We start from the raw sequence: 26,629 nt of genomic DNA on the forward strand, positions 1-26,629 counted from the left end.
TTCCATACCATACAGCACTATTTTTACTTAACAATATGGCATAATTATATTTCTATTTAATTCATATCATTTCCCTCATTCTCTTTAAGGTTGTAATACTATTATTACTTCATTATATACTGAAGTACCATGACCTACCTGATTCCAAACGCCAATAGAAAAACAGAAAAAGCATAAGAGCAAGTAAATCACCCACAAACTTTTTATGGCTAATAAGCATATAAAAATTGACTCAAGCTCCTTATGAATTTCTAATAAATATTGAAACAATGACGAAATACCATTTCTCATCAAGCAGATTGGCCAAACCACATTCTACAGCAAGTGTCCTCCAACCAGTCAACAACACATAAAAAAAACACATGCTAGTTATATGAAAGCAAAGATCTATCAGAGTCACAGCTATAAGCCTAGAGCTCACCTGATACATAGCAGGTAAAAAATACATATTTGTTGAATAAAGGAATGAATGCATGAAAGAATGAATATTCTAGACCCTTCTTCCTAACAACTTGACCTAGGAAGTCAGCACATCTTATCTTTTACTGGCCATATCCATGTTGGTTTTTACTTCATTCCCACTACCCTCCACTAGAGCTTTTACAACTCAAAGTTCAGGTTGATGTTAGGAGTCCTCCCAGTCTATCCCAGGTCTCTTGTGTCCTCTTTTTTAGAGAGCCTGTAATACAAAAGAATAGTTCAATTCAACTCCAGTTATGGACTCCAAACACCATGTTCTCCCTCCAACTATCTCAGAAAGGAGGTAGTATAAGTACCAGGGGGAAATGGTAGGTTCTAGAATAATCTCCTCTGTGTGGGGCCCCACTTGAGATCACTGTAATAGGAGAGTACTTAGTGATGGAGGAATCCTAAACATTGCATCCTGCAAGAAGAAACTAAAGAGCCTCTATTGGGGAGCACATGAGACTTGGTTGGGAAGTTTGTAAGGAGGACATTGTGAGAAAAGGGAAGTGTGTGGAAGGCTGCCTGCCCTGTTTATCAGAATTCTGACTTAAGGGAGTACCAAAGGCAGTGCCCCTAATTCTTCCTGACCTTTCCAAACAAGTCTGTGACGAGCAGACCCCCAGGTGTTTACTGGAATCCTTATGCTTAATCTTTTGGGTGTCCTTGCTTAAAAGACACTATAACATGTGTGTCCTCTCAAGATTATTTACCCCACTGATTTTTATCTAAAAGATAAACTTTATCTCAAACTGCTGGTACAACAAATGCCTAGCAAGCCAGGCGATTGAAGTTTCTCTGGTTCCTTTAGCCAGGCAGTCCCTTAGCCTCTCCTTCACAGCAAACATTGTGTCAGAGTAATCCATTCATCTGTCACTCAGGGTCTGCTGGCCAGCCCCAGCAAGCCTCCTGTTCCATCATCAAGATAATCCAAAAATTATCCCTTAAGTTAAATTAATCGATATGCAAAGCCAAAGGCTATCTTCCACATCAGTGAAGCTGCTCTGAGTTCTTGATAGATTTTTCAGAACCAAAGAAAAACTAAATGAGAATTGTCATAAGAATATAGTACCAGCAACTGGCTACCAAAATCAAGTGCTGGACATGATAGCATTTAAGCAAGACTTTCTAAACAGGAATACAGTGGGCGGGACAATTGTGAATTATATATATAATTCATTTCAGTTTCATTGACTTACCAACTATTACACAATATTAATATAGATTTCTCTTGAGTGAAGTCTTCCAGGAAATACATAGGACTGAAGTTAAATGTATCCACATTTCTTTTAATATTTAGATACGATGATATTAATTTATAAGTGCCTGTATCCGTGACAGGAAGACTGCTTTCCTTGTCCTGTGGTCATTTATATATAAGATAGATGACATAAACTCTTGTCTAGGAAAACAAATTTAATATTCAAAGACCAAATTAAAAAAAATCCAGGAGTCATGGCAGACTAACAAATTTAAATGTTAGAGCTATTAAATATTGTCAATCTTTTCTTAAATTTAAATTGTATTATACTTTGTAGTTTACAAAAGGAATTCACATTTTTCATATTATTTCATTTAAGCCTCACTAAACTCTAAGAGGCTTACATGAAGATTTCATTATGTACATTTGATTGCTCATCAAAAACCTGACTCTCATAAGGGTTGAGCCGTGGAATCCTAAGCTCCATATTTCAGTTTAGACACTACCCGGGTGTCTGCAACCTGTCAGGCAGCCTGCTAGATGCTACAGAATCAAAGAGGAACATGACTGGATTTTTGCTGAGATCTGATGAGGGAGACAGACGGTTAAATAATGTCAATCAAATGTAATAAGTGCTGGATGGAGATTACTATACCTACTAACTGGCAGAGCAAGGAACTGAACATAGATCTCTGTGTCTAAGTCCTATGTCATTATGTAGGCACATGAACTGTATTATATACTGTTTAGGCATCTGTTTTGTTTGGAAGTCTTATATTCTGAAAAACAAATGGATAAACTCATATGGCAAAGATATTCTTTCCAAAGGAATATTTCATATTAACAATAAGAAAGATTAAAAGCCATTTCTCTGTAAGATGCTTACAATCAGAAAGTAAAGGTAGGGTCAGCTGTGGGGTTTACCAGAACATTGGACTTTCAGTGATAAAATCCAGAAAATCTTGCACAAACAAGGAGAGTTGGCCAACTTATGTTAATGTTAGAAAATTGTAAAACAAATGTATAATCCCAAGCACCAATTTTTGTTAGGCTCAACCCCATTAGGTTAGATCCATTTATCTCTGGATTTGATTGGAATCTAAAAACCAACAGGAAAGAAGAAGCCAAATAATAGCATTGCCTTATATTTGTGGAACAGTTAAAATTTATAAAAATATGTCTGTCTTTATATATTACTCCATGTGTGGTTCATGACACTGACAAGGACAAGAATTTTGTTCCTATTTTAGAGCTAAAGAAGCAGACTCAGAAATAAATTCAGGCGTGGTCACAAAACTCTGAAGTGCTAGAAAACACACACACACACACACACACACACACACACACACACACACACCCCTAGAACACAAGACCATGCTATAACTGTCTGACTCTCTTTCTGGCGGTGCTGCAGGAGTGATAAGTATCAACCCCAGGGAGCACTTTGGAAATCCCAAAGCACTCTCCAGACATTTGCCAGTTATGCTGAAATTTATGTGCATCTGATCAGGATCTCAGCCCTGCTGCCTTATGGTTCTTAGACGGGAGACTTCCAGTTACTTGTCCTCACTGGAATGGATGAGTCAGATATTATTTCTACTCTCAAGGTTTCTGGGGTGAAAGTCACATTTGCCGCTCACTCCAGGGCTCTGGGTGGCACAATGTGTACTAATTTCTCCCACTTTATTAGCCTTCCCCACTCTTATCTGATCTCTCTAAAGTTCCTTCCAGGCAAACCAAACACATACACACACTTCTGTGGTATTTTCCGTTATAAAGTCTGCTGATAAAAACTCACAGTATAAATTCTACTATGCAAAAGTTCACATGAACCAATGGGTTTTCAAGAATGATAACAATAAAATACCTCAAACTGAACTTTCAGACATTGAAATTCGTTTAATTTCCTGTAACAAATGAATAGAGGTTTACGGTTAAAAAGGAAACTGTAAAAAATTAAGAATGTTCTCTGTACTCATTAGACTTAACTAGTTGCTTAAGATTTCAGAAAAATTATTAAAGACAAGCATTCTGACTAATTTCTTTCTTCCTGCTAAGGAATATTTTCCTCTTATAAAAATATCATAAAAATACCTATCGCCATGAAGATTTGCATACCTTATTTCAAAATGTCAAATGGCATGTGTTTTGTTAAATTAAAAATTGATACGGTTTTTTGAAAAGTTTGCAGAACTGTCTAGAGAGTGATGAAATTCAAGGTTGAAAATGTATTGAAAGAGCAAATCAGCAGTTTGCATTCATTGAGTAAGTGTGACAAAGTTGTGAGTTGTCCACACAAGAATTTATGCTCCCCCTTCTAGAATATAGTAGGTTTTGCTCAGATTTATCTTCCCAGTTAGTGAGTACATTTCCCAGAACCCATTTGCATAGAGGCATAGTCACATGACTAGCTCAGACCAATAAAATGTGAGCAAAATGATATGTGCTACTTTGGAACTTGAATTTTTTTTTAAAGAGGGTGGTGTGCCTTCTTCACTGTCTCCTTCCACCTGCTGGACCCTCGTGGATGGTGGAGTCACAGACAGAAGGATCCTGAGTACCTGGAACACTTTGTGGAAGGCTACCACCAAGCAGAAACATGCTCAATGGACTCATGACTGGAAGAAATTCTATAACGTCAAGCCGCTGAAATTGTGTCTCATTTTTTAGTAGCTAGTATTACCATAATTGAATACTCTAGACCAGTGGTCGGCAAACTCATTAGTCAACAGAGCCAAATATCAATAGTACAACGATTGAAATTTCTTTTGAGAGCCAAATTTTTTAAACTTAAACTATATAGGTAGGTATATTGTTATTAACTTAATTAGGGTACTCCTAAGGCTTAGGAAGAGCCACACTCAAGGAGCCAAAGAGCCGCATGTGGCTCGCGAGCCGCAGTTTGCCGACCACGGCTATAGGCAACTAAATTTGTATCACTAACATCCATTTTTTTGTTCTGGAAAGAAAAATATGATGTTTGGAAAAGCCAGATCAACCCTTAAGTTTTTAATTAAATATAGACACAATTAGGCCTCATCTACTCCCTGTGTTTAAGCATACTGCCTGCTGCTATTATAGCTATTTCTACTTGTCTTCAGATTTCAATTCAAATGTTACTTCTTCAGAGAAGTCGTCCTTATCTCCCACCTAATTCCATCCCCCTTCTTAGTGGCTACAATAGTACCATGTGTCTATCCTTAGCAATTATTACAAATTACTTTTACATTTAATTTTTATAATTGTATGAGTGATGTCTTTTTTCCTTACTAGACTATGTTTTTTAGTTGAAGAAATAATGCCTTTTTGTTTTGCTCAGCGTTGTGTCCATCATGTCTAACACACAACCCACCAGTAGTAGTTCCTGAATACACATTTGTCAAATGGATCTAATAAACAAACAGTTCAGTGTGGTATCATGACAAATAAAGATCAGAGAAGGTAAAAAAGTTGATGGAGGTACCTTTATGGAACTTAGCTTGCCTCTTTCCCTTCAAGTGAATTACTAGTCATTTAGTGTCTCAATGGAGAAAAGAGTGAATTGGCCACAGATAAATTGGCATTATAGAAGAAAGTAGGAGTAAGAAAGTACTGAGGACTAAGTCAGAATGAAGTATCTTCAAGTTTTGCTCCTCCTCCGCTTCCCAATGAGGAGGCGGCCTCGGCAGAAGGACCTGCCGGAGAGCTCTGCGATGGCCTCATCAGCATCTTTTTCAACCATGTTTCCAGCGGTCAAGACCAGAATAGTAAAATGTTACATGCTGGGGTCCAGCCCCAGCGGGTCCAGGGGTCCCCAAAGGTGTGGACGGAGTCGGCGAAGAAGGAATGACAAGGAGGCAGCGTTCAGTTGATCAGCAGCCTAGCCAGGATCTCTAGCCAGGATCTCCAGCCAAGTTCTGGTCTGGATCTCCAGAGAGGTTCTGCTTAGGATCTCCAGCCAGGTTCTGTGTTCATGTTCTCTTGCTAGGTTCTCCAGCCAGGTTCTGTAGCCATGTTCCCTCGCTAGGTTCTCCAGCCAGGTTCTGTCCAGGTTCTCCAGCCAGGTTCAGTCACCAGGTTCTCCAGCCAGGTTCAGTCACCAGGTTCTAGTCAGGTTCTCTTGCCAAGTGCTGTTGCCAGGTTCTGTCCAGGATCTTTTGCCATGTTCTCTCGCTAGGTTCTGTCTCTAGGTTCTGAGGCCAGTTTCTGTCCAGGATCTTTTGCCATGTTCTCTCCAGCGAAGTTCTTCTGTCTCTAGAGAACGTTCTGTGTAGGTTCTGTGCCTCCTGGTTCTGTCTTCTCAGTTCTGTGTGTAGGTTCTGTCTTCTAAGTTCTGTCTTCTTACTTCTGTATTTATACCAGTTGATTCCAATCCTATCAATCTCTATTCCAAAGGTTAGGGCGTTTCTTATCTCCATTCCAGGGAGTAAAGATTTTGTAGCTTAAGCATGATTGTTCGTAGTTAAAGTGATTAATTACCCGCCTGGCACTTAGTTAAGAGGTTTTATTCCCTCCCTAACTTCAGGGGAAAATCCCTACCTGGGGAAACAACCTTTCTCAGAGAGGAGACCTTGGTTAAAACACATAGTGCCAAGAAGGTGAGCAAACATATTAAGAACAGTATGCCATATATGCCAGGTCCCTTGAAGCAGCAAGGATGGACCCGCTCCCGGCAATTACAATTTACTCTTCTCACTGGGATGCTGGCAAACAAGTGAACTGAGGTTAATTAGTTTTTACTGAAGGAAAGATGACAACAGTCTCAGAGGGTTTGGAGTTTTGTTTTATTTAATGTTAGGAAATGCTGGGGAACTACCACTTCCCCTCTCCTTAAAACTATTGCTGCAGTCTATTTACTGGAACAAAAATTCAGTTTATAAACTCTGCTAAAGAAATAAAAGCAACTTTACATTGGTAGTGGCATTACTTTGTACACAGGATTTCCTGCAACATTATGCAACACATTGTTACTTGAGATCTTTTTCCTCTATTTTGAAGTAACTAATCCAAACAGAATACACCAAATCCCCTACAGATTTAGGGAAAATTACCGTCCTATGAACATCCCAACATTCCTCTTCAAACACGCTGCTATTCTCTGAACTCTGCTGTTCATTATTCAAACAGATATTTTTTCTGTTTCTTTTAGTTGTGCAAAAATTAGAAATATTGGAACTGAAACTAATTCTCAATAGCAAACACCATAGTTGTTGGTTTTCATTCGAATAAGGGGTAAAGTAATCTGACATCATGGTGTTATTCCTTTAATGCAGATAATCTTTGTGTTTTCCACATCCAAGTTTGATCAAAGCAAAACTAGGCCGTCTTGTTCATCACAATTCTTGCTCCAGGCTTGACTGATTGAAGTAAATAACTGTGAATGAAATTATTGAATGCTATTCTTTAGGACAAATTATTGACCTGCCATGAAACGAGAAAGAGGTATTTTCACTATGAACTCTCCATTGTAGCTGGGAGGAACTTCCTCATACTTGGCTTTGAAAAAATAAAACAAAACACTTTGTCTGAACTACTGTGTAATTTTTAATTTCTTAAACTTTCAAGACTGTTTTGATAATATCTTATTAATGACTACAACCATTTTGAAAATGGAACACAGAAAACAGACAGCTGTTAGAAGAAAGGGGGTGTTGGGAAGGGAATAAGCAAAAGAAAAAGGTGAAGGGATTAAGCAAAAAACAAACAAACAATAAAACCAATTCATAGACACAGACAGAGATTACCAGAGGGAAAGAAGGGTCTACAGAGATGGAGGAGGGGATGGGGGGATAAATGGTGATGGAAGGAGACTTGACTTTGGGTGGTGAACACACTATATAATATACAGATGATGTATTATAAAATTGTACGCATGAAACCTATATAATTTTATTAATCAATGTCACCCCAATAAATTCAATAAAACGTCTTAGACAGAAAGTTCCAAATACATACTAAATTTTAAAGATCTAAGCAATGAAAATTATGCATGTATTCAAATACTTGGTGAGCAGTGGGAACAGTAATGAACTAGAGAGCTCTAAACCCTGAGTTTGCATTATAGCACCAAATAGAGATATTAAATAACTAATTTACGCAAGTAGTTATTGAATTATAATTGTGAGGGATGGACAAGGGGAGGGCAGAGTGGCTATTAGAGTGCCTAACAGAGGGGTCTAAGCAGGTGCCGGGAGTCAAAGGAGACCTCCTTGATAAAATGATTTTGATTGTGATGGTAGATGTGCAAGGCTACGTTTGTGATAATATTGCACAGAACTACACACACACACACAAACACACACACACACAGGTGCATGAATAACTGGTAAAATCTGAATAAATCTGGAATATAGCAATGTCAAATTCTTGATTTTAATATTGTACTATACTTGCATAAGGTGTTAATATTGGGGGAGGTTGAGGGAAGGGTTGTAGGACTTCCCTGAAAATTTCTTGACAAGATCCTATGAATCTATAATTATTCAAAATAAAAAAGTTTTTAAAAAATGATGTCTGGCTTCTATGTGAAAGTCGGACCAAAAACGACAAGAACAGATGGGGGAGAATAGTTGTGGCTTGTTGGGGAAGGATGTTGATGGTTACTTTGACTAGTGTGAATGCAGTAGTGAAGGGAGTAGATGAATCAGTTAAATATTCAAAAAGTATCAGTTTAATTTCAGTAAGATGTAATAATTCTTTGGATATGGGATGATGTAAAAGGAGAAGAAAACACTGAAGATGCTGACCTGTAAAGATTGTGTATTTTGGTACCACTTGTTGAGATAGAAAATAATGAAAGAAAACTCATTTGCGATAGTTGAAGATAAATACTGTTTTGGATATGTCCATTTTTAAGTACTGAGAAAGTATACTAGTGTACCTGTTCATAGTTGAATATATGGTGTAGTGCTCAGAAGTTAAGGTTAAAACATATAAGCTTGAATTATCAATGGAGAGCTGACTATGGGCGTGGCTATCCTACATTGTCTAGGAAAAGAAATCACAGAGCAATGGTGAAGAGGACCCAGGGTAGAACCTTAGGAAACTACACTGCTTAAAGTTAAGAAAGTCAGAGAAAAGGAGGATGAAATTACAAAAGAAAATGAGAAAAGAGAGGTAGTAGAATGGGATATTAGAATATGTCAATTGAAGGCCGACTGAACTTGGAAAATGTAAGATCTCTGATGGTTAGACTCAGGTAGAATGTGAGGAGTACTCAGGAAAAGGAAAATACATGCTCAGTTGGAAGGGAATGGCCCGTTTCTTCCATTTTACTGCAGAGCAACTTAGAGAAGAGGCTCTCTGTGACTGGAATTGATTGCCCTGCATTGCACTGTACCAGAAGAATGCTGCGAGCAGACGGCAAGTGTCTGTGCTGCATCTCCTAGTTAATTTGACCCAGCACTGCACTGGCTTTTTTAGTTTTCCAGCTCCTTCGACAGATTCCTACTTGACTTGGAAACAGGACCTTATTTGGCTAGAACCTTTCCCTGGAAGGGTCCTAAGTATTCTGTGGACTTCATTCTATAAACAAGATAAATATATAAAAACTCATATATAGAACTATGCTTATAAATATATGCCAGTTCTGCAGAGAACTTAAAATACACCAGGCCATACCTAGCTATTTTTAATCAGTCTTCCCAGTAGACTCTTTCATACAGGCATTGCCACCACCACCATCATCATCATCGCCATAATTGCTTACACGTCTTGAAGATTTACTATGTTCCAATGTTCTGGGTACTATGCTAAGTTCTTTCCTTTTTAAAAAATATATTTTTATTGATTTCAGAGAGAAAGAGAGAGACAGAGAGAGAAACTTCTATGATGAGAGAAAATCATTGGTCAGCTGCCTCCTGCACACCCCACACTGGGGATCAAACCAGCAACCCAAACATGTGCTCTGACCCAGAACTGAACCATGACCTTCTGGTTCATAGGTCAACAATTAACCACTGAGCCATGCCAGCTGGGCCTATGCTAAGTTCTTTATATAACACTAAAGGCCTGACACATGAAATTCATGCAAGAGTAGGCCTTCCTTCCCCTGGCTGCCAACACCGGCTTCTCTCAGGCACCCGGGACCAGGGCTTCCCTCACAGCCCCAGCTTCATCCGGAAGGATGGAAGGATGACCAGAAGGATGTTTGGTCTAATTAGCATATTATGCTTTTATTATTATAGACTAGAGGCCTGGTGCACAAATTCATGCACGGGTGGGGTCCAGCTGGCCTGACCCAATTGAGGCTGATCAGGCCGGGCCAGCTGGGGGGGCAGTTAGGGGGGGAAGGGGATACAGGAGGTTGGCTGGCCAGCCCATCCCCTGGTCAAACTCCTGGTTGAGGGGACAATTTGCATATTAGCCTTTTATTATATAGGATTTTATTTAATCCTCAAAAATTCCTATTAGGTATTGTAAATACTTTTATCTCTATTTTACAGATGATGAAATGAAGACTTAGTGATTTGAGGTAACTTAAGTTTGCAGAACTGTTAAATGGCAAAGTAGGGATACAAATGTACATGTCCAATGTCTTTACCATTATACAATACTGTCTTTACAAGTATAAGTAAATAATGTTGTATTCCATGACTCTTGACTTTATACACATTATTACAATTTTGAAGGAAATATAATCACAAGAAGTAGGTGTCAACTGTGTACAGACATAGGGCACATCAACTCTTTTTCAGAGAACATATTAATTACAATCCCAAGTTCAAAGACTGCAGGAATTACGTAAGGAAATAATACCCTTCGTGGGAGTGGCTAAAATCAGAAATGTGACCTAAAGTACATGGTCTTGAATTGAAGTTCCCGTTCCTTCAGCTGGAGAAAGGAAACCCCAAAACTGGGATGATAATCAGTATAGTCCTTCTGTGCTTTTTCTATGTTATTCAAAAGGTAAAGCTAACCACAGCATATCTTTTATACTACATATGCCCACAAGCCTTCCTGGCATAATTTTATGGGTTCGCCTCTCTTCTCTTTCAGTCTGCCTTTGATGTTTGTTATAATCATTATACTCCCACAAATATATTTTGGTACTCAAATACATAGAAGCATGGAACAGACTGTCGAATCTCAGAGGGAAGGCAGGGGAGGGTGGGTGGGTGGGAAGTGATCAACCAAAGAACTTGTATGCATATATGCATAAGCCATGGACACAGACAATAGGGTGGTAAAGGCCTGGGTTTGGGGGTGCTAAAAGAGGTCAATGGGGGTAAAAAGGAGATATATGTAATACTTTCAACAATAAAGATTTAATTTTAAAAAAGAATACATTCTTTTGATGAGTATATCATTTTGCTGAAATATGATCAGTTGTGCTATATCCTTTTATGACCTCATGTTTCTCTTAGCAATGTATGTTGGATATCCTTCTGTTATATTATACCAATATAGATATGTGCATATATGATTTTATAAAAGTATATATGTAAATATTTGTCATTTTAAGTTTTAATGACTGCATGGTTTGGCATGGTTGCATAGAGAAAGAATATCAAATGTCTCAATATTGTAGAAATATGTCATCATTTAATGAAATCATTGTTGATAAGTTTTGGTTCTAATATTTTAATATTTTTAGAACAATGTCATGAGAATGTCTAATTCTTCATGGTGATTCATTTGTGAAGTGATTTCTGAGAATAAATTTCCAAAGATGTAATTGCTAAGTCAAAATGGTTTTATCAATCAATTTAGTCTGCATTTTTCTACACTAACAAACAACTCAAAGGATTCCAGTGGGCTTATAACAGTTTATCTCTTCCTCACACAGACTGAGGACAGTCTCTCTCTCTCTCTCTCTCTCTCTCTCTCTCTCTCTCTCTCTCTCTCTTTCTCTCTCTCTCTCTCTCTCTCTCTCTCTCTCTCTCTCTCTCCATCCCTCCCTCCCTCTCTCTTTGGATCTTATGAGGGGTAAAGAGATTGACAACTATGAATTTATTTTAAAAAAAAACCTTCTGGAGAGAAATATTCCATATCAATTCTATTCACAATTCACTGTCCAGAGTCAGCATGAATTCAAGAGGACAGACAAGAAAAACACTCCTTCAGAAAAGAGATGTAAACTACAATCCCTCCAGGGAGAGAATCAAGTATTTTGAGCAACAGCACTATCAAAAGTGCCTATAACAATGCATACTAAGGCCCTGGCAGCATGTCTTGGTGGTTGAGCATCGACCTAGGAATCAGGAGGTCACGGTTCGATTCCCAGTCAGGGCACACACCTGGGTTGTGGGCTCGATCCCCAATGGGGGGCATGCAGGAGGTAGCTGATCAATGATTTTCTTTCATCACCGATGTTTCTCTCTGTCTTCCCTTCTTCCTCCCTCTATGAAAAAAAAAATTTTTAAAGGAAAAGGAGAAATGATTTAAAACCACACACACAATGCATACTATGATCACTACTGTTACTGCAAAAAAAAGGACAAGCTTAAATGTCACCACAGACAGAGCACAAAGATTCTGAAATAGAGAAAGAATATCAAATGTCTCAATCCATTCTTAGCAGATCATTTAAATACACATTATGGAGAAGTAACATAAACAAAAGACCTTGTAGATAACAAGTAAGGATAATCGTCTACATTTCTATTTGGCAAACAAACTCTGCCAAAACATGACCACCGCACATTTTCAATCCCAACCACTGGATGACCACAAGCCATAGTTTCCCCCCCTACGTCATCATTGGTTTCTTCACCACATTTCTTCAGAAGAGATTTAATTGAGTGCAATAGAATTTAACCATGAAATAAGAGGTTTTGTATAAAGTAAACCAAACTAGCAATCTGTTGATATGTTTGGATTTATAGCTTCCAGTCACTTTTTAGCTCTTGACATGATATGGAGATACTGTTAGCGGAAACCAGGTGAGATTGTTAAAATCATTGACAATTGAATGTAAAGACATCAGGTTAGTAAAGATACTTAGCCTAGGGTTTGAAGCTCTGGGGAAAGGTTTTCTTATTGACTTTTAAATGGCAAACACAGAGATGCAAAGAGGAAGCAAGAATGAAAAGTAAGGTAGGCATGGAGGTTCTAGAAGAATATTAACAACGTGGTTTTTAATCCTGAGTTGCCACAGCTATAGTTGACAAAAGGCAGCATAAGTTTTGATGAATAGACAATGACATATTTTCACATTAATATAACCAAGGGAGCCCTAGCCAGTTTGGCTCAGTGGATAGAGCATCAGCCTGGGAACTGAAAGGTCCCAGGTTCGATTCCAGTCAAGGGCACATGCCCAGGTTGTGGGCTCGATCCCTGGGGGACTTGCAGGAGGCAGCCAATCCATGATTCTCTCTCATCATGGATGTTTCTCTCTCTCTCCCTCTTCCTTCCTCTCTGAAATCAATAAAAATATATTAAAACATATATATTACATATATATATATATGTAATATCAAGGCAAAAATTCTCTTTAATTCTGTGAAGCTTTATATTGAGAAAAAAATGCTTATCCAAGAACACTTGTGTGGATGTGTGGATGATATACTCAGGGACATTCTTTTGATTGATTTATTTTTTTAAACCTATAAACTATGTCTAAACCCTTTACCTGGACGGCAGATTAATACATAGCTCCAAATTCATTCTCTAGGCAGCCACTTCCAAGTGTATTGCTTCCTACAAACTGGAGCTTACAGAAGCCTAATTTTTCACCCCTCATCCCCTATGGGTTCCAAGTACTCAAGGACATGCCCAAAGGTCTAAATGAGGATTGAAGCTGTAACATCAACCACATTTTCTTGTAAAGCTGGAATGGAAAATTCAGAAGGAGCTCCAAATGCTCACAGAGGGGAGGGCAACATAAAGATGGAGGCAGGACTGCAGTGATACAAACACCAGCGAAGAAATGCTGAGCATCCACCAGAAGCTGGGGGTGTGTGGCCCTGACAGCACCTTCATGTCAGACTTTTGGCCTCTGGTACTATGAGAGAGTAGATTTAGTTATTATAAGCCACCATGATTGTGGTAATTTGTTATCCTAGCCTAGGAAATTAACACACACACACATATGCACGCACACAGTCTGCCCTATGCAGAGTAATCTTGCACCACAATTCCAAGCTTGGGCTTTGAAATAAAACAGAATTGGGTTCAAATCCTGGCCCATCCATTTGATGGTCACATGGCTTTCGGCAAGTTGCTGAGATATCTTAACCTTAGTTTATTCTTCATAAAGTAAGATTATTAAATTTCCTTTAGTAAATAGAATTACGGGTATAAAGCATCTAGTACATAGTAAGCACTCAGTCAATCTAAGTTCTTGTTTTGAATTGAATAAACAGAAGTCTAGTCACCCATCCAAGAGTCTAGGGTCACTGAAAGGCTATTCAACATGCTCTGCAAGAACCTGCACAGGCTGACATATTAGTGTCTAAGACCAGCCTACTGGAAGAGCTGAGGCTACAGAATTAGCCAGAATGCAAGTCGGGTTAGGAATCAGATGCCATAGGACAGAATTAGTGCCCAGTCCAGCTATCTTCTTGGAGACCCAGCAAGACCATCTCAAAATGAGACAGTGGCTTCTGGGCATAACTGGCTACTTGAAATTAAAAAAAAATTATCTTGTTTATAGAATGAATCATCCTTTGAGAGTTGATCTTTTAATCTGTAAGCATGAATCATAAACTCTTTGGTAACAATAGTGAAATCAAGAAAGGATTAAAACTCAAGAAGTTCTCTCATATGCACGCAGAAGTGTTCTCTTAATAAACTTTAAAACCACCATTCTTAATTTGGAAGTATTGCAAAGGAAAATATTGTTAGTAATCAGGTAGCAACATAAATGTATCTTCGTAATGTCCTAACAACCCTATGTGAAATAGTAGGATACCTTCTAATATTTCCCATTTCCTCTTCTCTGCATGATTTATCCCTTTTACCCCAATTTTTTGTTAAGTTCAGTGACATCAAGGAGCTTTATCTGTTTTGTATCCCAACTTTGATACATGGTAGGCACTGAAAAAATGTCTGTGGAATGAATCAGGTTGCCTAGCTGTAGTTCTGAGTTCAAGTGTTATCATCAAATGTTTGTTCTAATCTTGACCTTAAACAACATGGAGGTACAGTGTTGACATTCCCGGAGGCTTTCAAATAATGCAGGTCAGAGCCTATATCAGATACTTGCAAGTAGAGGTTGTGTCTAAGAACAAATTCCAGGAGCATCTGCTGTTCCAATAGAGACTGAGGTCAGGTGAATTAGCAGCGACTTCGTGGGGGTGTGCAGAGTGCCAGGCCAGGTCGGGTGACCAAATGTACCACACCTACACTGTATCCCTGGAGACCAGCAATACAAAGTCTTGCTGACAAGCAGATTGGACTAGGACTTAGACTACCTGGGTTTTCCCCTCTGACAATTTGGAGCCAATTGCTTACACTCCCCAAGTCAGAGGTGACACGCGAACTCATTTTTTTTGGTTGATTTTTCTTTGTTAAATGGCATTTAAATATATACAATAAATATCAAAAATATAAATCTTTGTTTTACTATGGTTGCAAATATCAAAAAATTTCTCTATGTGACACGGCACCAGAGTTAAGTTAGGGTTTTTCAAAATGCTGACACGCCGAGCTCAGAAGTTTCGCCATCACTGCCCCAAACCTTAGTTTCCTTTGTTACAAACAGAGATCAAACAGAAAAGTGATTTTGAAACTTTATCTTAAAAAATAGGTAAGTGCTTTGCTTCACAAAATGAAATATATAGAAGGTATTCCACTATTTAGAAATGAAAAGCAGTAACCTAATGGCCTTACCCTCCTTTATCTAAAGGCTAAGAGCCAATTCTGTGGAGACCCTGGAGAAATGAGAATGTAGCTTGGAAATCCCAGCTTAGAAGTCACCTTAGGTCACATCATTTCAGATGTCTTCTACAGTAAAGACATTATTCGTTGGATGGGGAAAGAAAATAAGGAATTTATTATAAATTCAAGCTTAGGCAGAGGTCACAGATATCTGTCATTTTTAAGCTGCACTACCTCCTACAAGTACAGATGGCCTTTATTATATTAATAGTTTCTTGTGACCTACAAGTCTAAAAGTTAGTATTGGTGAAATATGGCTAGATGAACTTGAACAGCAAAATTCTCTTTTAGGGTGCTACCTAGCCCTTTCTATATCTCATTGTGCAAGTTTCTTAATATTCTTATGCTTAAGTGTCTTCATTTGCACAATTAGACAATATCTACCATATATAGTAGTTCTGAAAATTTGATAAGGTAATTTATGGGAGTTTGGCTAAATTGTGGCTCCATAAAAAAGTAAGACTTTTAATTACAATAGCAAAGAAGACCAAAAGTCAAATAAGGAGTTTCATGGTCAATATGTAATTCTGCTAATATCCATTCTTACAAATATCTTTATTAATATAAGATTCAGATAGTTATTTGGATTTTTATTTCTATATTTTATTAAATATTAAACATCTATTGAAGTACAGAACAATAGATTTTCATAATTACAGCTCACATAATCCTCCCAAATATGCTCCCCAGATAAAATCAACTATAAAGCCAAGAATGACATACAGAGAAAGTTTTGACTTGCTCAATGTGGTCTAAAAGTTTGAAATCAAGCTATATAAAATAATTCTGTATATATACAATGCTAATTTAATTTTTTAAATTATGTAAATCTACAAACATTATTGCACCACTTTAAATCACTTTTGAGTATAAAAAAGTAGACTAAAGTCATCAGCTATAGAACCCATACACTACTTGAAGGTAAGCTCCTACAGGGAAGATCTCTGACTCTATTCATTTTTGGAATCTTTCAAGAAAAGGTCTACCCAACAAGCCTGCAATTTGAAGAGGCCCTGAAGGGAAGTTGGTGGTTTCCAAAGAGGGTCTCTAAGTAGCCTGGGGATGTGATATTTACACTAACATTACCCACATTCCCAAGTCCTTAAGCGTCATGGTTCTGAAATCTAATTTTATCAGTATAATGGGAGAAGTTCATCTCTTAAACACTGCCTTAGATGAACCAGGCTCACAAGAGATGAATGTACAAAATGAGGGTGCTTACATATTAATTCAGTTAATTAAGTATGATAGCAATCATGGATCCAGACAACCCAGTTAGCATGACCAGTGTATTTGTTTTCTTTAGACAAAATGGAAAATTGGATAGGAAGCTAAATTCAAATCAGAGGGTTGCTTGGAATGCACAAAAGTTAGTTGTATAATTCAAACATGTGGCAGGTAGTGGCTACTATTCATGGAGAGATTATGTAGCTTGCAAGTTTACTTAGCCCTTGGGTGATAGAACCCTAAGTAGAGACCACATCTGCTTGTCTCCAAAGTTTATGCCCTGTTTTAATAAGTGTAACTTCCATTTGATGTCATGAGCTATAAAAGAGAAGTATGTTTGCTCATAGAGCTTGTAATCTCACTAGGAAGCCAACTCTAACGTTTATTTTACGGTCAGAAAGTAATGTAATACAATATATAATTGATACCCAGGGCCCAGATGGTAATCATGGTAAGAGAAAGTACAATAAAAGCCAGAAGATTCAAGGAAATACTTCAAAAAAGGCAGACTATGTTTTAATCAGAACATTCAAGGAGAAATTCCTGGCTAGATGTCTGACCATCAGCTACATTTACCTTTGTTCATGTTTGAAGTCACAGCTACTCACAGGAAATCAGAACAGAAATTGGTTTGGTAATACAAATTCCTGTCATAGCGTAAATAGGTCTTCACAAGGCTCATCTGCATACAGTAGACATTAGTAGAAATGGCTACTATAGTCTTTCCAAAAGCACATCATCAATGATCTCTAATGATTAATAAGTAATAATCAACTTAAACTGCTTTGTATTCTATTTATCAACCACAAACTCAGTTGGGAAGCAAAAGGTATGTGGAATTTTACATTGCAGTGCAGTTCTCTTAAAGCAGAGGTTCTTAACCTGGGTGATTTTGCTCTCCAGGGAGCATTTGGCAATGTCAGAGACATCTTTGATAGTGTCCATAGGAGTGACAGGAAATGCCACTATCAAAGAGTACATAGAGAGTCCAGGAATGCTGACAAATATCTATCCTATAATGCACAGCACAGACCCCCAATAACAGAGAATTATCTGATGTGAAGTGATCATCATGCTGAGGTTGAGAGAACCAGATGGAGACTGAAAAAAATCCCGTTATGTGTTACCAGCACCCAAACCTAACACATGTTCACACCTATGGTTTTCATGGTCTCCTTGCTGAGATGGACAGAAAATAGGTCCAGTCCCATCTTAAGATGGAAAAGACCAAAGTCAACTGATCTATGTAGAATCTCCAATGACACAATTCTTCGCCTTAAGAATAAGCCATATCTGAAGTTATTTAGTGCTAGGACCTTAGAATACAACAAGATGAAATAAGAAAAAGTATAAAGAGCAGTAAAACACAAGATGGATAAAAATGTATTAGAATTCACAAGAATCAAAAAGGAATTCAATTAATAAGTGTGTGTGTGTGTGTGTGTGTGTGTGTGTTGGGGGGGGGGGGGCTATTTTCTTGCAAGAAATAATAAAAAGTGGGCCAAAGCATAACAAAGGGATTAAAGCAATTGAAGGAATGGGATTATTTCATGACAACTGAAAAAGAGATACAGAAATGCAAATCACAACTGCAATTTCCCCACCTTCTCTTCACTCAGGGCCTTCCTCAAGAAATGAGACTTCCTGGAAGATCTATTCTAGATTCAGTGTCCGTATTCAGTTGTCCAAATGTTAGGCACAATGAAAAAGAATATCTGAGATCCACAAGTGGAAATTAAAGTTGGAACTCCAAAAAGGCAAGCCTCAGGAATCATTCTTTTTTTTTTTCTTTTTAATTGATTTCAGAGAGGAAGGGAGAGGGAGGGAGGGAGGGAAATACCAATGATGAGAGTGAATCATTGATCGGCTGCCTCCTGCATGCCCTCCATTGGGGATTGAGCCTGCAATCAGGTATGAAAATAATCAGTTTCAGCACTCTACATAATCTCCCAATTTAGGTATTTTATTGCTGTTTTGAAGAATTAAAAAATAAGTAATACACCCAGTGTATGTGCACCATCTCCAATGCAGGTCCTGACCGGGAATTGAACTGGTTCATAGGTTGACACTCAACTACTGAACCACCCAGGCCAGGCCAGGATTCCTTTAGGAAGGCCCTTGTGTTTAGATGAGTCACATACGCAATGTAACCTTTATTTGCTCATATACTTTGATATTATTAGAATTCCACCCTCCATAAATAACCAGTGAACTGATTGTTGTGGGTGTGCCCTCTCCTCCTTCAACATGAAACAGACTTATTCTTTTTCAGTCCTAAAGCAAAGTTCATTTCATTGTGTCATTTATTTGAGCCTGATTTTCAGACATTTCTGTATTACTGCCAAAGATTTGAAATAAGCCATCATAGATCATGATTCATTCAACGTTTTTCATGTAAAGATGACAGTGATTTCACTCTCCTAAGAGTAGAAGTTTACTCCAGGATTAAATTTCCACTTAACATTTAGAAAACAAAATACCCTCAAATTTACAGTAGTTTTACTACTGAAGAAAATTCCTGGAAGGGACTCTGTTCTTTCTTTCTAAAGCTTGAGATAATTCTGTAGAAAGTTATTTTCCATGTAATAAAAAATCAAAATTTCCAACTTCAAAAGTATATAAAACTACATGTTTTGGATAGAATATTCACCACCCAGTAAATGCATTCCAGAACACATTTGTATCATAAGATTAATTTATTTCTGGTGTCATAAAGTACTCAGCTTCTTCCTCCCTCCCTTTCTCCCAAATTCTAATAGTAGCAGATGAATCTCTAATCACTTGGGTTGTGTATATCATGTAAATAATTTTGTTTTCACTTAGAAATGTGGGTAATTCCATTTGCATTTCCATTCTTAATAAAATATAATAGAGTTACTTTCCCAATTAGGATTCAGCCTGAATGTATGTGTTTAGGGCAATGTGCAGGGACAATGGCCCAATACCATTCTCGTTTCTCACTTCTTCCAGTTCTCTATTTTTTGCCCTATAGTTTTGTGTTCTTAAGCTCTCCTTTATACATTTGATCAAATAAACTCATAGAAGTATCAGCTTAGGTAATTACTTTTTTATTGTTTTATTGCTTAAAGTATTACAAAGAGTATTATATATGTCTTTTTTTTTCTCCCCTTTACCTTCCCCTAGCCTTCCATACCCCCAGTGTCTTGTGTCCATTGGTTATGCTTATATGCATGCAGGTAATTACTTTAATAGTGGTTAAGAGAGACCTGGTAGGCCTAGATCTTGAGTGGCCAGACCATGTGTAGCATCTGTTCACAGATGTTAAATCCACTTGGGGATCTAATTCATCCTAAAATAATCAGTTTCAGCACTTTACATAATCTCCTGATTTAGGTATTTTATTGCTATTTTGATGAATTAAAAAAATAAGTAATACACTCAGTGTATGTGCAATTAAATAGAAAATGTACCAAGACCTCAAGCGGCTAGAAGGAAAGCCAGAGTTAATACCAAAGAAGAGTTACTAAATAAGAGCAACCTGTATACAATCTTTAATAATGTCAGGCCTGTGGGTATATCACACACAGATGATTTCATCTAAACTTCACATTAAAAGAAAATATTCCCTCCATTATACAGATTTTTAAAAGGGCTTAAAGAAGATACGTAATCTATTCAAAGTCATGAAATTAGTAATGGACAGAGTTAGGGTTTGAATTTAGGTTTATCTGAACCGGTACTGTACAGTCTCCACAAAGGATATTTTAGAGAATGATGGGGTGCAAATGGTGGAGGTGGGAACCACAAAGAAGTTGTCAATGAAATGTGATCTGAGACAGGCCTTGAGGTAAGTGTCAGGAGGTCACGGGGAAGGCTAACTGCAAGGGCACCATCTCCAATGCAGGTCCTGGCAAAAGCCATGATTTGTTTCACTTTGTAGGTCAATAGTGAAAGAAAAGGTCAGAAAGTTAAGCTCTGCATCAGCCTGTAGACTGAAGGGTTCCAGGTTCAATTCAGTCAAGGGCACATGCTGGGGTTGCAGGCTCCATCCCCAGTAGGGGGCATGCAGGAGGCAGCCAATCAATAATTCTCTATCATTATTGATGTTTCCATCTTTCTCTCCCTTTCCCTTCCTCTCTTAAATCAATAAAAATATATTTTTAAAAATACTCAGATACTTTTAAAAAAGAAAAAAGAAAGTTAAGTTCTAGATAAATTATGCTTTAATTATAAGGCTCAGAAATTATTATTTTCAATGCCCATACACCTAATGGGAGAATTACATACTCATAGTGACATTTTTAGACAGTTACTATGACAGCAGCATGATAAAAACTACTTTGAAGTGGGGAGAGATAGGAAGAAGCAGAGAGATAAGTTCATAATATTTCTGGCAAGAAAAGGTGGTCTAACTGATGGTGATGACAGTGGGATTGTGAATGAAGCCCAGATACAAGAAAAGCGTTCCCCTGTGGAGAGATACTGAGCTGGACTTGGCAGGAGATTGAACGGGATGAGCAAGAGGTAACGGAAGCAAGCATTCTTCAAGATTGTACCGTGGTTTGAGGAAGATACAGGTGATTCAGTTACATGACATAAGAAAGTGAAGAAAGTGAAGTGAACTGACTGGTTAGGACAGTGATGGCGAACCTATGACACGCGTGTCAGAGGTGACACGCGAACTCATTTTTTTGGTTGATTTTTCTTTATTAAATGGCATTTAAATATATAAAATAAATATCAAAAATATAAATATTTGTTTTACTATGGTTGCAAATATCAAAAAAATGTCTATATGTGACACGGCACCAGAGTTAAGTTAGGGTTTTTCAAAACGCTGACACGCCGAGCTCAGAAAGTTCGCCATCACTGGGCTAGGAAGTGACAGGGCTAAAGATGACCCGTCAGATTATATATATCATCCTGTTACTGGAACAATACTGGGCTGGAAAAGACACCAGTATTTTATTAGGAACAAATGAATGATCCAGAGTAGTGGCCATAGTCTAGGCCTCTTAAAAGTTGATGTTATTGCTTTTTTTCCCACCTTGCCAGACGGCGGGTGAAAAGAAAACAGAAGCCGGATACCAAGGAGAAGAAGCCTGACACTAAGGAGAAGAAACCGGAAGCCAAGAAGAAGGCTGACGCAGGCGGCAAGGTTAAGGCCCCTAAGAAGGGGAAGCCCCACTGCAGCCGAAACCCCGTCCTCGTCAGAGGAGGCAGATCCTCCCGGTCAGCTATGTATTGGCGAAAAGCCATGCACACGAGGAAGTATTCGGCCCCTAAAGCCAGGATTGAAAAGAAAAAGGAGAAAGTTCTTGTTACTGTCACAAACCAGTTGGTGGCGACAAGAATGGTGGTACCCGAGTGGTTAAACTCCGCAAAATGCCTAGATATTACCCTATTGAAGATGTGCCTCGAAAGCTGCTGAGCCACAGCAAGAAACCCTCCAGTCAGCATGTGCGGAGTCTGTGGGCCAGCATCCCTCCTGGGCCCATTCTGATCATCCTCACCGGGCGCCACAGAGGCAAGAGGGTGGCTTTCCTGAAGCAGCTGGGCAGTGGCTTGCTGCTTGTGACTGGACCTCTGTCCCTCAATCGAGTTCCTCTTCGTAGAACACACCAGAAATCTGTCATCGCCACCTCCACCAAAATTGTTATCAGTGGTGTGAAAATCCCCAAACATCTCACTGATGCTTACTTCAAGAAGAAGCTGCGCAAGCCCAGACACCGGGAGGATGAGATCTTTGACACAGAGAAAGAGAAATAGGAGATTACAGAACAGCACAAGGTTGACCAGAAAGCTGTGGACTCCCAAATTCTGCCAAAAATCAAAGCTGTTCCTCAGCTCCAGGGCTACCTCCACTCTCTGTTCACTCTCACCAATGGGCTTTATCCTCACAAACTGGTGTTCTGAATTTCTTATAAGAACCCGATTAAATAACTGATATGTTAAAAAAACAACAACAACAGAAAGTTGATATTATTTTTAAAATATATTTTTTCTTGCCGAAACCGGTTTGGCTCAGTGGATAGAGCGTCGGCCTGCGGACTGAAAGGTCCCAGGTTCGATTCCGGTCAAGGGCATGTACCTGGGTTGCGGGCATATCCCCAGTGGGAGATGTGCAGGAGGCAGCTGATCGATGTTTCTCTCTCATCTATGTTTCTAACTCTCTATCTCTCTCCCTTCCTCTCTGTAAAAAATCAATAAAATATATTAAAAAAATAAAAAATATATATATATGATTTCAGAGAGAAAGGGAGAGGAAGAGAGATAGGAACATCAATGATGAGAGAGAATCACTGATTGGCTGCCTCCTGCACACCCCACGCCGGGGAATCAAGCCCGCAACCAGGGCATGTGCCCTGACTAGGGATCAAACTGTGATATTATTTTGTAGTCAAAGATACCTAGAAAGGTATATGGTATACAATTTATGTGCATGCTTTTAATTCAGATTTTTTAAAAAATTGAACCCAAAGGTCACTGAGAACTTGCTACTAGGCTGTTGGTCCCACTGATATTGAAAGTTGTTATTAGGTGTCTCTCCTGCTGAACTTGTCTTGATCAGCAGACACCTCTCAGGGGATAAAGTCCAAGAACTTAACTTTCAAAGACAGAAAAAAAATCAAGGAAGAAAAAGACCAAGACACCTGAAAATTAGTAGAAGGAGAAGTAAATTCACCTAAAATGTTTGGGACGCAAGAACACAATCAGGGTGGCCAGTAGGGAAAACAACAGTGCAAAGTTGGAGAAATGTGCAAAGAAAAGTTTTCCCAATTACCCTGTGAGTCAGCTCTTGTCTATGACCTGGTGTCAGCACTACAGACAGATTGTTTTTTAAATAGAGATGCTTAGGTATAATTATTTTTGTTTCTAGAAACAGGAAAATGCTACTAACAATGATATTTCAGAACAGACAAGGACAGGCTAAAAAGAGGAAAAGATCCAGAGGGTGGTGCCTGGGAAAGGAATTAAACTGAAATAATCATTTCATATTCTGCACTTTGAAAGGAGAAAAGAGATGTGGTTATTTGAAATCTGCGATGCCATTTAAAATATATTTTCATTGGAGAAAATAAGTTTGAAGTCCACGTGGTAAAAAATTACTCAAGCCCTAACCGGTTTGGCTCAGTGGATAGAGCGTCGGCCTTTGGACTGAAGGGCCCCAGGTTCGATTCCGGTCAAGGGCATGTACCTTGGTTGTGGGCACATCCCCAGTAGGGAGTGTGCAGAAGGCAGCTGATCGATGTTTCTCTCTCATCGATGTTTCTAACTCTCTGTCCCTCTCCCTTCCTCTCTGTAAAAAATCAATAAAATATATATTTTTTAAAAATTACTCAAAAGGTTAAACACTAAATTAAAATATACAAAAGAAAATAAAGGTGAATTTTCAGTTGTATTTTTTGAATCTTTCTTTTCATGTAATTAGAGCACTCATATTCATGTCTACAAGTCCAAATCAAGACCAGCCTTAGAAAAATGTAGCACAAATTCAAGAGCTTTCTAAAAATCTGGCCCCAAAGAAAGTACCCATTTGCCTGCCATAGATTTGGGGTTTCTGTAATGACAGAAGTAGTTATTTATCTTCATATAATCTCTGAAAAATTTCCTTTAGAAGTGGGAGTTTTCCTGAAAGTGGCTTATATATTACCTTTCTACAAGTCATTCACAGTACAGAGAGAAAAAGATCCTCAAAGAGTACATGAAGGAGAAAAGCTGGGGCTGCAACAAGGTGGGGAGATCCAGTGCACTCTGACCAGGACACCTGATCTCATCACTTCTTGAAAATCAATTCCCACATTTCATTTCTTCTGGAGTCTCCTTGGATTGGCTTGCCTATTCCTCTTCTTTTCCACAGCAAAACTTTCCCCCTGGGACTCCATCTTCTTGAGGAATGAGGTGCTGAAGCATAATTTTTCTCTAGCTATTTGTGTTCTATAGTAAACCCATAAATCCTGTTTGCATTTGCTAAGAATTTTAGCCTCAGATAACTACTTGGGGGGAAGATAAGCTCCCACAATATACCTTGAGGGAGTTACAGACCATGAGAGCTTTATTAGTCATAGGTCACCTTATCTTCATCAGAATAGGACTGGGGCTGAGCCTCATTGTTGTTGCTTTTTTTTAAAAATTGAGAGTCAGATTTGCCAAGCCTTCATCTAATCTTGGTAAGCCCCAAGCAACTGTTTCTCAACTTTATACCAACAGCCCACTTCCTTCAACTCTTTCCATAAAGATAACCTGTTGTCAAATGTAGAATCAAGGGGAAATTCCTAACCAGTACCAGGTCTCTGCTCTTCCAAACAGACTTTCATATAGTACACCACTCACTGCCATCTTCCATTTTGTATAAAAATGTGAGAAAGAAAAATCTACATTCTTTAAATTAAAATGATTGCAAAGCCCTAGCTGGTCTTGCTCAGTGGATAGAGCGTCAGCCTGCGGACCAAAGGGTCCTGAGTTCAATTCCAGTCAAGGGCACATACCTTGGTTACAGGCTCCCTGGGCCTGGCCTTGGTCGGGGCTTGTGCAGGAGGCAACCAATCGATGTGTTTCTCTCACATTGATGTTTCTCTCTGTCTTTCCCTCTCTCTTCTACTCTCTCTAAAAAATCAGTGGGAAAATATCCTCCGGCAAGGATTAACAAAAAATAAAAATTAAATGACTGCAGATTTTCTACAAAATTGTTCTTATGCCCTTTCCACCCCCACCTTGATAAAGTACATTTAAAAATAATTTTAATTTGATTTGGTCAGTTATTCACTTAAAAATTGGGGTACTTTGACTAGTCTTGGGGACCTGGAATTTGGGCAAATATGAACCTTCAATAAGGGCTAACATTTACTGAATTCCTACTATGAACTAGGCATATTATGCCCATTATTAATTCATAATATTTGTTCAGGGCAGGTGCTATTAGCTGTATTTTTCTGAATGGATTAAGTTTCACAGATATCTTACTTAATCAATTGCCCATGACTGTATCTTAAATATTCCTTAGTGTAATGAATGCCAAAATTGATATTACTGGCAAAATTGACAATTTAAAGACAATGTTTCAATGTAAACTTTATAATAAATCTATAGAATAGAGGTGGTACAGTAAAAGGTAAAGGAAAACCCACACACAATAATTTTCCATGGAAATAATTACAAAAACTTTGATTCTTCCCAAGATATTACAAAAAGTAACTTTGAATTATAGCTGATAAAAATGGTTTCACTTTCACATGGCTCAGAAGCAAAAAGTGACAGAAACAAATGTCTTCCCAGAACTTTTTTAACCTTTTGGTTTGGGGACCAGAATTTAGCAGTACAAAATGCTAAAATCAACCCCTTAATATGGGCACAGATGAGACCGCTCAGTAACTCTCAAGTAAAATATTTTCAGTACTCTCAGTTTAATTACCTCGTTTTGTTTTTTCCTGCCCATTGGTCTTTCATAAAATTATGAGTGAGAATCATTAATGTTCACAAGGCAATGCCAAGGTTACTGCCTTGACCGTCTCAGTGTGGCACTGACCATAATAAACACATAGCATTGCTCTCGATTTTCCCATGCTCCTTGTGATTTACATTGGAGAAATGCCAGACCCACCAGACCCATCAGACCACACATCTCTGGCTTAGAGCTCTGCCAGCCACCCAAGAGCATATTTTTTCCTCCCTTTTTGAAAGCTGATTTTCTCTCCTCCAATCATACTTGGTTTTAAAGAAATCCTCTACTCAATAAACTAGAACCAAGTAGAATCATTAAATTATTATTAAATAATAATATTGTTTTATTTTTAATGTATTAATAAAAAACATATTATTTTTATCTTGGTAAGCTCCAATGCATGAAGAGTAGAAAGTTTTTCATCTACCTGTGATTTACCGTTTACCACATGAATTAAACATGAACTGCTACCCTAGGGCTCATTGAATTTTACCATTAAATCCAAATCATTACAAAACATTCGCTTAGTCTTTCCT

General features: G+C 38.2%; 1 pseudogene across 1 annotated transcript; it reads left to right on the plus strand.

Moving 5' to 3' along the window:
- Positions 1-22,036: 22,036 nt before the first annotated feature.
- On the plus strand, positions 22,037-22,567 carry LOC308518282 (large ribosomal subunit protein eL6-like; annotated as a pseudogene). Its single transcript has one exon. The product of its transcript is annotated as a large ribosomal subunit protein eL6-like (transcript).
- The last annotated feature ends 4,062 nt before the right edge of the window (positions 22,568-26,629 follow it).

Source organism: Myotis nattereri, assembly GCF_964212035.1.
Source record: "Myotis nattereri genome assembly, chromosome: 4".
NCBI classification, from domain to species: Eukaryota; Metazoa; Chordata; class Mammalia; order Chiroptera; family Vespertilionidae; genus Myotis; species Myotis nattereri.